At 32.2% G+C, this 10524-nt stretch overlaps 1 long non-coding RNA gene across 1 annotated transcript; it reads right to left on the bottom strand.

Moving 5' to 3' along the window:
• Positions 1-2304: 2304 nt before the first annotated feature.
• Positions 2305-8546, bottom strand: LOC134274981 (uncharacterized). The gene is made up of 4 exons (XR_009993744.1): positions 8403-8546; positions 8178-8318; positions 6359-6508; positions 2305-2436 (listed from the first exon to the last, which is right to left on the bottom strand). It is a non-coding gene; the product is annotated as an uncharacterized LOC134274981 (long non-coding RNA).
• Positions 8547-10524: the final 1978 nt, after the last annotated feature.

The raw sequence follows: 10524 nt of genomic DNA, 5'->3' as shown, positions 1-10524 counted from the left end.
ATATATATATATCCCTTCAATGTGGGTTAACATCAGGTTATGTTGAGAAAAAGTTGGGTGGGGAATCCCCCCTAACCAACCCAACCCTGCTGTTACATGCCTGATTGATATGGTTTACTTTAAAATTATGTGAGCTTCATAGTGACTCTTTCATAAACTAGAATTATTGTGAGCAAGCTCATAAAATGATACCCACCCTCATGCTATTTCATTAAATGTTTTTTTTATTTCAAAAAAGGTCCAAATATTGATTTAAAACCTTTTTAATATTTTACTAGTGCAGATATACATACCAAAAATGACTATGACATACATGTATACTCAAGTCATAGGTAGTAAAACCGTTGTATTGAGCACAAACTTCCAATTTCTCTTCATTCGAAGTTAAATATGTAAATGTGACAAACTCATATAGTACACTTTTACTGCAATGACCTTGAAAAAGCTATGTCCTTGAGTCAAGGTCAAACATGTCCAAATGAACTTTGTTCAAGGTCATGACAAACCCACAGCTCAAAAATAATCCCGAGATGAAACTTCAAGTCTTTTCATTAGAATGTTACAGAATGGGCAAAGATTGCACTATTCTTCTACCATGACCTTGAACTTGTTCAAATGACCTTGGTTAAAGTTTTTGGCACATCTCTAGATCACAAGCAATCTTAATATCAAGTATGAACTTTCAGTTGCATTTGCATCCCTTCAAAAAAAAGCTTATTATTGCCAGATTTTCACACATTTTAAACCATTTGTAACTTTTTTCTACTAAAGTTGCCTGCAAATTTTATTGTATAGATATGACATATATATAACCCCTAACAAGATCACATCTTTCATTTTTCCAGCAATGGTTGTAGATTTTGTGTATATAGTGATAAACATATGTAATTTTCTTCCAAATTTATAAGCATTGACGCCATGTTCTTTTCCCGTTGTCGTGGCAACAATATCACTAAAGACATTTTGTTTTTCCTTTTTTTGGAGAATAAAGTAATTCCATCTTTTAACAAATAAAGTAACCCAAATACCTTATCTTATCACGTTCAGAAATATATTTATAGAAAAATGTCTAAAAATCATTGATTTTTATAAGGATTTATGAACCCGTTGCTAAGAAAATGAATTTCCTTGGATACCAGTCCCTTCATACGTTCGAAAAAAAAATTTGTGTTTTAGCATTAGGTAGGACAAAATCTTTCATATACTAAAAGCTTTTGAAAAAATAAAATTTTGACTTTCCATTCAATGCTCGATGCTTGCTGATTTTGACTCTTAAATACAGATGAAAATCAAATAATTGCACCAATTATTAAGGAAAAGTAACAATTTTTTTAACAACACAATTTCCATTCAAATAATTTTAAATGCTTTTCTGACAAGCAACATGGAAAGCAATTCCATAATAGAAAAATAATGCTTGAATTTATTAGTACCAACATTTCTAAAATAAAAATTAAGATCAATAAAAGAAGAAAAAATTTTCGTGGAGTATCAAATGCATCTAGGCATATTATCATTTTTTGCATAAAGTATATGTAGCTTAGAAATTGAAAGATGTAAAATGATGGATCAACAGGTTCCTCTGCTCTGCTTGAAATGTAATACTAAATATGTAATAATTAATCATAAAGCAAAAAAAAAAAGAAAAATAATAATAATAATAATCCTCCGTTCAATGTTATACAAAGAAAAATATTTCCCTTCTCTAAAAGTCAATATTTACACAATTGAAAGTTTGATGAATGTAGGAAATTATTAAGAAAAAAACATTTTAGATCATATTTTTATTTTGTCATTTAAGAAATAAGATATCATTTTTAGAGTTGCATTGGGGTATGACATGAAGTCGGTCACATGATCAAATTCTATAACGCCCGAAGGGCATTATAGTCGATTTGATCACGTACCGACTTCATGTCATACCCCAATGAAACTCTAAAAAAATTATATTTTATTTCTAATATTTATATTTTACGTTTTCATTTAGTTTACAAACAAATATAAGCATTATTTAGACTTAGATTTTGAAATGCAACGTAACGTTACTACAACGTTATGTGACGTCACAGTCGGAACTTTCCAAATTGCACGTGCAGTTTGCTTTCCATACGCAAGAAAGTCTGATCATGTGACCCACTGCATGTCATCGAAAATTGAATGTCATTTTTTTAGTATTGCCATATAAGGAAAGACATTGGCAAATGTAAATATTTAGTTTTTAATCATTTGAAATTATACTTCATAGAGAATTGTCTATGTCGACCAAGAATTTCAACATCAGATATAAAGACTACTAACTATTTTGACATTCTTCTCCCTGATATCCGGGTTCACAAAATCCGTGACAGGATCCATTTATGTGATCACATGTTTTGTTGTTTTCACATTTACCACATATTTCTTGACAATTATGTCCAAAGTGCCCGTGACTGCATGCTGTAAATTTAAAAAAGAAAAGACACAAAAGGATCAATGCAAGGGATTATGAATCTCTAAAACAGGTCCTTACTACAGTGGTGTTCAATGATAACCTGGGTTCTCCATCATTTCATATTTAACTGTGGCGCAAGAATTGCAATAAGTACTGATATTCGCGTCAATTTCGCGACAAATTCATGAAGGAATCCCGAATTTAACTGAAAAAAAAAACGTGTTAATTGTACACCTATGAATCAATATTCAAATACAAATGCTAGCAGCTAGTATTTGGCATAATGTATGATGAATTTAAGAATAATAATTAAAAAAAAAACGATATCAATTTGAAATAGGGTGGAACAAAAATTAAACTCTATGCAGTCATGAAACAGTAATACCTTCACTAAACTGTCTGAAATAACGGAATTTCATTAATGATAGTAATTAGATTCTGATAAATAATTTGCCCATAGCTGGATTTTTTTAAATTTACTTTCTCAACAACATAAATATTATTATAGTAAAAAGGGTTTTTGAGGAATTTATTATAATGTGCAAACTGTTTGTTTGTTGGTTTTTTTTAGTAATTGGTATTTAATTTTCAACAACACAAATATTATTTCAGTACAAACCGTTTTTGATGAATTTATTATAATGTGCAAACTGTTTTTTAGTATTTGGCCAGGCAAAAAAAAAACCCCATTGAAAATACAACCAATCAATCTGTCAATGCCCCACCCCCAACCCCAACCCCCAACCCCTACCACCACACACACGTTTTTTTTTAAGGCCTAGATGGTAAAGTTATGATAAAACATCTTTTATTATCAATGATATTTGAAATTTGTCCTTGACGCCGCGCACGGTGCTGGTGTTACGTTCACACAGAGCACACTAGACATGTTTACATGTGAATTCCTTTTTAAAAATTTCTACATCACATTAGGTTTGCGTCACTCATTATGATTATATATTTAGAATATCACTACTCGGCCGATTCAAACCTCATCTAATGAAGGTGACGGTATCAGCGAAGGTTTGCCGAATGAGATAGCACATGCTGATGGTGAATCAGTCAAAATCATTCTGTGTTTTAATTGGATTATATGGATTTTATTTAATGAAGTTGACAGGACCTATGACAGTCGGTTAGAACATGTTTTAGTATAGATTACGTTAAAATTAACCAAAATGCAAATAGTAAGGTTGAACTTCAAAAAGGGTCAAAGATCATCGCATGCAACAGTAAACGAATTTCACATTGTGAAGTTATCTCCCGTTGTCGCCGTGACAATCAGTTATAACGATGCAGATCAAGAATTGTTTTTTCCGGGTGGGGGTGGGGGGTCCGACCTCAGTCAAAAAAATTCCAGGCTAAAATTTTCTGAGAAAAAAAATAAAAAAAATAACAAAATAAAAGCAATGATGGTGGGGTTCATCGTTTTTTTTTTTTTTGGGCGGGGGGGTGTATGAAAAGTCATTTTTATTTGCTTCAGTATACAGTCCTTAAAAAAAAAAAAAAAAAAAAAAGCTTTGCAAATTCCAAAGTTGGGGTTAGGGCTCCGGTCTCCCAAGTCCCTCCCTGTACCTGATATTATAAATGATCTTGTGAATCCAAAGAAGTTGAAAATAATTTCCATTTGACACTAATATTAAATGTCTGTTGTTTCTTGTGTTTTTATTATGTCCGTTTCTTGTAAGTTATATCAATGGCTTCCACATTTCATAGGTATAAAAATTCCTAGTGACAAGAAAAATACTAAAATTTAAACTTGGTGCTAGGGTTTTCATGCTTAACATGTGTATTCATTGTGAACGTTCAACGGCTATAAATATTTTTGACCTTGACCCTAAAGTTTGATCCACTTTTAAACTAACTTTTAAAAACCTTGGCAATTACTTTTGAACAGGAAGTACTAGGGATTTCTCTCTTATTTCATATGTATATTCCTTGATACAAGACTTTCCTTTAGATACCAAGAATTTTGAACCCTTGACCTTTGAGTTTGACTTACATTTGTTTGTTTGTTTGTTGTAAAAAGATCTCTCTCGGGAATTTTTCACTCATATGGATACACATAAAAAAAACAATATACATGTACATGTTTTATATTCAACATACATATTTCTGGTCATATTGTTTAAGTTCTCCCTTGAATCAGAAATGATGGTATAAATATTTCAAAAATAATTATTATTAGAGTTGGAAAGGTTAAAAGTGCATAGTAAAATTGACTAAAATCTGCGGTTGAATTAGTTACATGTATACCACTTGTACTGTGCTGTTATGCGACAATTATGTTTAATTTTATCGGGTTTGGTATTGTATTTTTTGTAAACTGGTATTATATAAATATTGCATGCAGTTGAGTGTAACATTGAAAATTTTACCCCAAGAAAACCATTGTCAACCGAGGCGCAGCCGAGGTTCACAATGGTTTTCGAGGGGTGAAAATTTTTCAATGTTACACTCAACTACTTGCAATATTTATTATATTGTACTGAATGTTTTATACAAATACATATTACAGTGAACCCTGCGTGCATAAATTCCACGCAGTCGCTATTTTTTTGTAATACCACCCGTCGTCAAGCAATGTTGACTGTTGCTAAGCAGGAGGGCATGGCTTCATTATTCAGCGGGTAGTAGTATTTATATCAAATGTTTCTCGACGAATCAGATTCAAGTAATTTACATGAAAGTATAATATATAAAATTATCTCTTTTGACTGAAGATTCATTGTCCATAGCGCCATTAGCACTCCTTCATGGCACCTGATCCTACTTCTAATGTCTCAGGGATCAGTGTTTGCTCTGCTCTTATTTTGTATTGTTTTATGGATTTTGAGATTGAATACTGTTCGTTATCTCCATATCCTTCTTGTGTCCAATATCTATTTATAAACCATGACAATTAATCATATTGAAACCAAGGAGTATTTTTTTCAAAAAATGTTAAGAAAAGTAATGAACAAAACATGAATTATATGACATGCTACAAGATAATTTTATTCATATCATATACATGTATTACTTAAGAAAAGTTCACGCTTACGTGAATGTTGCAGGATAACCTCCGAGATCGAGAAATGCTGTTTGAAAGATAAAAGCCGAGACGTTAGCATATGCATTTATATTTCAAACAGCATTTCTAGACCTAGGAGGTTATCCTGCATCATTCACGACAACAAGGACTTTATTTCTATTCTGCCATGTCTACTCAGATCGCTAAATTACAGCTGATGGTTTCCTCTAGAGAGAAACGAATCAGGTCAACATGTCACGATTACGCTGTGCCATTTAACACCAGAGGGAAAATGTGTTTGCTTACCTGTGTATGGAATGCAGACGATTTTAGGTTTCGTTGCATTAAAATAGCTTTTTTGAATTATAAATTTGTTCGTAATATGTATTTATTAGTTTTGATAAATATACAATAACAAAATCACGTTTTTTAAATGTGTAGGGAGGTCCATGGAATAGCCCTGCTTAACTATAAAAAACCGACAATCATCAGCAACTTGATGCAATTTACAGTGTTTAAGCTGCAAAAGACGACGCATCGATGTGGACCTATCAGGCATTTCATTCTACAGGAAAACATCCATTTGAATTGTTCATGTTTGGTACGAGTTTCTTATCTGATAATTTTTTGATGACGTTCGTGATTTATTGGAGAATATTTCCGCGGCATTTAATTGATCTTTGCAATAATCATGATAGAATTAATGATAATTGAGTTAAAAACATGACACACTAAAAATCTCATCAATATTTTTTTTTTCAATTTCTATAATAGGCTGAATTTTATGTTAAAATATTAGCCTTTTCTTCATAAATTAAATGATTTAATCAATAAAGTGAATTCTGTAATTTGATATACTTTTGTTTCTTATTTCTATTAAACATATAAGGATAATTCAAAATTGATGGACATACCAATATTGCATCTCTTATCAGGTGTATTTTTCCATCCTTTTTCACAGTATCCATTAGGACAGGAACCATCTACGTGATCACATTTTGAGGATTTTGCACACTTTCCACAGGGATTTGAACAGTTCTTTCCATAATAATAGTCGTTGCATGCTAAAGATAATATTATATGCTAATTTATGTATGTTTGTATACTGAAGAAGCGTAAAGAAATCACACATAATGGATGTTGCTTAACAATCTTCAATTGTTAAGACGCTCTGTTTACGGAAAAAATGTTGATTATAGACAAAAAAACTGGGATAACGGTCTTTTCCTTTAAAAGAAGAAAGAGTTCATTTTTTTAAATCAGATATAAACTTTTAAAATTGATTGTTTTGTTTTCTAAGCAAAAATAAATTAAATTATAGAGTCTTTGAATATATATCATTCATCCTTCAAAATATATCTATACATCTACAATTATAGATATTTCACACACAGAGAAACTCATACTCGTTAACAATCGAAAAAAACAAGATGTGTTTGTGAAACACTGATGCCCCCGTATGGCAACATAGTGAAAATTAAATTTCTCTTAAAAGCAATGTTAACATATTGGTACCCAAAGTAGGGTCTCCTAACTGGAAATACAATTGTAAAACATGAAAGCCCTATCACCATCTGTTCCCAAGTTATGGCCAGGCTTTAGTTATTTCATAAGTACATAAATCTTCAAGATCAAGGTCAGAAGTTCAAGGTTATTGGTATCCAATAAAAGGTCTTTCCACAAAGATCAATGTCTGTAGTATGAAAGCCATAGCATCAACTATTCAAAAGTTATTGCCAAGGGGTTAAAAAGATTTTTATAGTACGTAATACTCCAAGATCAAGGTCAAACGGTCTAGGTTATTGGTATTAAATGAAAGGTCTTGTCACAAGAATTACATTTTGGAAGTATGAAAGCCCTTACCCTTACTCTTAAAAAGTTATTGCCAAGGTTAATGTTTTTTTATTAGTCCAGAAATCCCCAAGGTCAAGGTCATAATTATTGGTATCCAATCAAAGCTCTTGCTACGAAGAAAACAGACATGAAGTATTGAAGCTCTAGTCCTAACCGTGCAAAAGTTATGGCCAATGTTTTTTTTAAGTAGGTCAAACTCTAAGGTCAAGGTCATAAGGTCAATGGTCTCGATATCAATGAAAGGTCCTGTCATAAGGACAGAATATGTAAAGTATGAATGCACTGGCTCTTACCCTTTAAAAGTAATGGTCAAGGTTTTTTTTGATGGTCAAAAGGTCATAATATCCCATGAAGCGTCTTTTTAAAAGGATTACATATGTGAAATATGAAAGCGCTGGCCTTTCCCGTTCAAAAGATATTGCCAAAGTTAATGTGAAGGTCAAGGTGAAAAGGTCAAGAATGATGGTATCCAGTAAAAGGTCTTGCCACAAAAAAATATACGTGAAGTATAAATATCCTGGAGTCTACTGTTCAAAAGTTATGGCCAAAGTAAAAATTAAATATTTTTGTCTAAAAATGGGTCAAATTTCGAGGTCAAGGTCAAAAGGTCAAATTTGGTGGTACCCAAAGAAAGATCTTGTCACAAAAAATGCACATGTGAAATATGAAAGTCACAGCTCTACTTTATCAAAAGTTATGGCTATGGTTAAAGTTTTTGCGGGTAAAAAGAAAAACAGAGACAGCTACACAGACAGAGAGACAGACAGACAGACACGACAAAAACTATATACTCTCGAAACGACTTTCTTGGGAGCATAATAATTTAATCACTTTATCGTTAACATTGTTCATTTAAAAACATATCGATAACGAAATTACTTTCATTGCAAAAAAACTTTATCCATCCATCATTACACCCTCGTGAACAATACCCATTTACTTTGGAGCAGTGTAATCCACCTGCGCAGTTTCCACTACAACTGTGCTTACAGTATAATCCAAATGTACCGTTGTCACATTCTGATACAAAAACAAACAAGTAAAATTCGATTTTGTTTTGTAAGTGATAATGAGAGTTACAGAAAGTGGACATTCAATAGGCACCTTCATCACATCTCTTTTCAGGTGTATGTTCCCATCCTGGCTCACAGTATCCGTTTGGACAGGAACCATTAATGTGATCACATGTTGCGTTTTTTGTACAATGTCCACAGAGATGAGTACAATTTGTACCGTAAAAACCGCTTTTGCATTATACAAAAAATAAAAGAAATGAAATGTATTCTTTACAAAACTGTATTATTATCAAAAAACTTAAACACTTCTTGAAATAATACAGTGTAACCTACTCTGTACTGAATAAAGTTCGATCAGTCACGTGATAAATGTCAAGTATGTGTACTTAATGTAGGTCATAAACTAATTTCAATACCGCAAGTGGATATTCTTTTCAAAATTAAAAGTTAAAGCTATGATATGTTACTATATACTTTATAATTTCTGGAAAGTGCTGCTGTTTTGAAAAGAATTATTGTTTTATAAGTAAAAATTTCAAGTAAATAGGCTAATGTCGAAACATATGTGGCCTTTATCAACTATTTTTTGTACTTATGTAGTCACGCTTTCGAATTAAAGAAAGAAGCAGCATTTTTAAAGTTAAGGAAAATGTCTTTTATTTATTTGCAAGAAAATGATAAGATCTATTGAGTGTATGCCCTTGCGAAAAGGCGATTTAATAAGGCAACTCAATGTAAAACATGCCAAATATGTACGCATAAACACGCTATAGTTATTTAAATACACTGTCTCGATAATCATTGAGTAATTGCACTCAACAAACGTTTTATATTGGTAAAAATAGTCTACCTAAAATCTGGAAATAATATTATGTTTATTCATGGAAATTTTTTTTCAATGCGTACAAATTACTTTATTTCCCTCTCACAGCAAATGAAATACTTAATATCGACAGCATCCTTGCGATCATTGATTTGTTAAAATCCTGCTATGTGGGATTTAACCAGCTATTATGCATTGAAAAGTTGTAAATTTGTTTATAATGCTTATAATGTTTATAATACTTATACAATTTAAAGTTGCAAATTATTTCATACCCTGGTATTATGAGGAAAATTATTTTGTGTGATGTCACAGTTAGCCTTCCCCGTATAAATTAGGCCCCACTTTACTTTTCAGCCTTAACAGAGCTGCAACAGGTGATTTGAAAGATATTCATCTTTTGGGAAGGGGTGTCATGTTTCTATCTAATTCCATTTTTTTCTAATTTTGATCCCGCCCCACTCTTTGTAGCTCATAAAGTATACGTGCGCAGGTAGTACAATTTTCTCCTTTGGCTAGGCACTGAATTTTATTGAAATCTACCTATATGTGAAAGGAGAAAACTGCGCTCACATGCTATTTTATAAAAATTGTAAAATCTGGTTGGTCTTTCCCATTATGAACAGATCGACCAAACTGGATTTTCTAATGTAAGAATAAACTCATATGCAAACGAGGCAATGGCGATACTTTCTAACTGAACAATAATCTGAATGAGATAAGATACTAGTGAGTATTCCAAAAATACTACGGAGATCTCATGCTTGGAAAAAAGGCTTACTTAACCATGTTTCTGATGATTTCTTTATGTATTTGAACAGCAGATTAGACACATATCACATAACATTTGACAGTTAACTTGTGACTGTATTTAAAGGGTAGTGCAGAGGTGGTTAATATCATGTGGATACATGTATGAGAAGCAATGCATTTGGGCGCTTAAGACTTCATACTTAAGGGGGAAGCACCTACTGCGACACGGGACCTTGGTTTATACGGTCTCTTCCGAAAGACCGGTCTCCACGTCCCACAGTGGGATTTTTAACCCACTACGTAAGGATTGACTCCTTACTTTTTGCTAGCCACTGCACCACGAAAGATGCTTGAATGGTCAATTACTTACCTTGATGATATTTTCAGCAAAGATTTGTGTGATTAAAAGGGACTCTTTCATCCTGTGCATAAAATTTGATTCTGTTTTTGACAAAACTTGTTAAAATGTGTCCCGATGAAATTTCCTTTTTTGTTTTAACGTGTGTTATATCATATAGAATATAACTGTTTTCATTTTAAGAAAAACTGTTACGCCAGTATTTTTTTTTATTTTTAGGTTTACGAACATCAGAATGAAAACGTCCCGTAGGAGAAGGAAATAAAAAAAATTCTT

Source organism: Saccostrea cucullata, unplaced genomic scaffold, assembly GCF_032062105.1.
Source record: "Saccostrea cucullata isolate Sc308-1 unplaced genomic scaffold, CSIRO_AGI_Scuc_v1 ctg7322, whole genome shotgun sequence".
NCBI classification, from domain to species: domain Eukaryota; kingdom Metazoa; phylum Mollusca; class Bivalvia; order Ostreida; family Ostreidae; genus Saccostrea; species Saccostrea cuccullata.
Note: the sequence above shows the minus strand (reverse complement) of the source record. Positions and strands in the feature narration are given on the sequence as shown.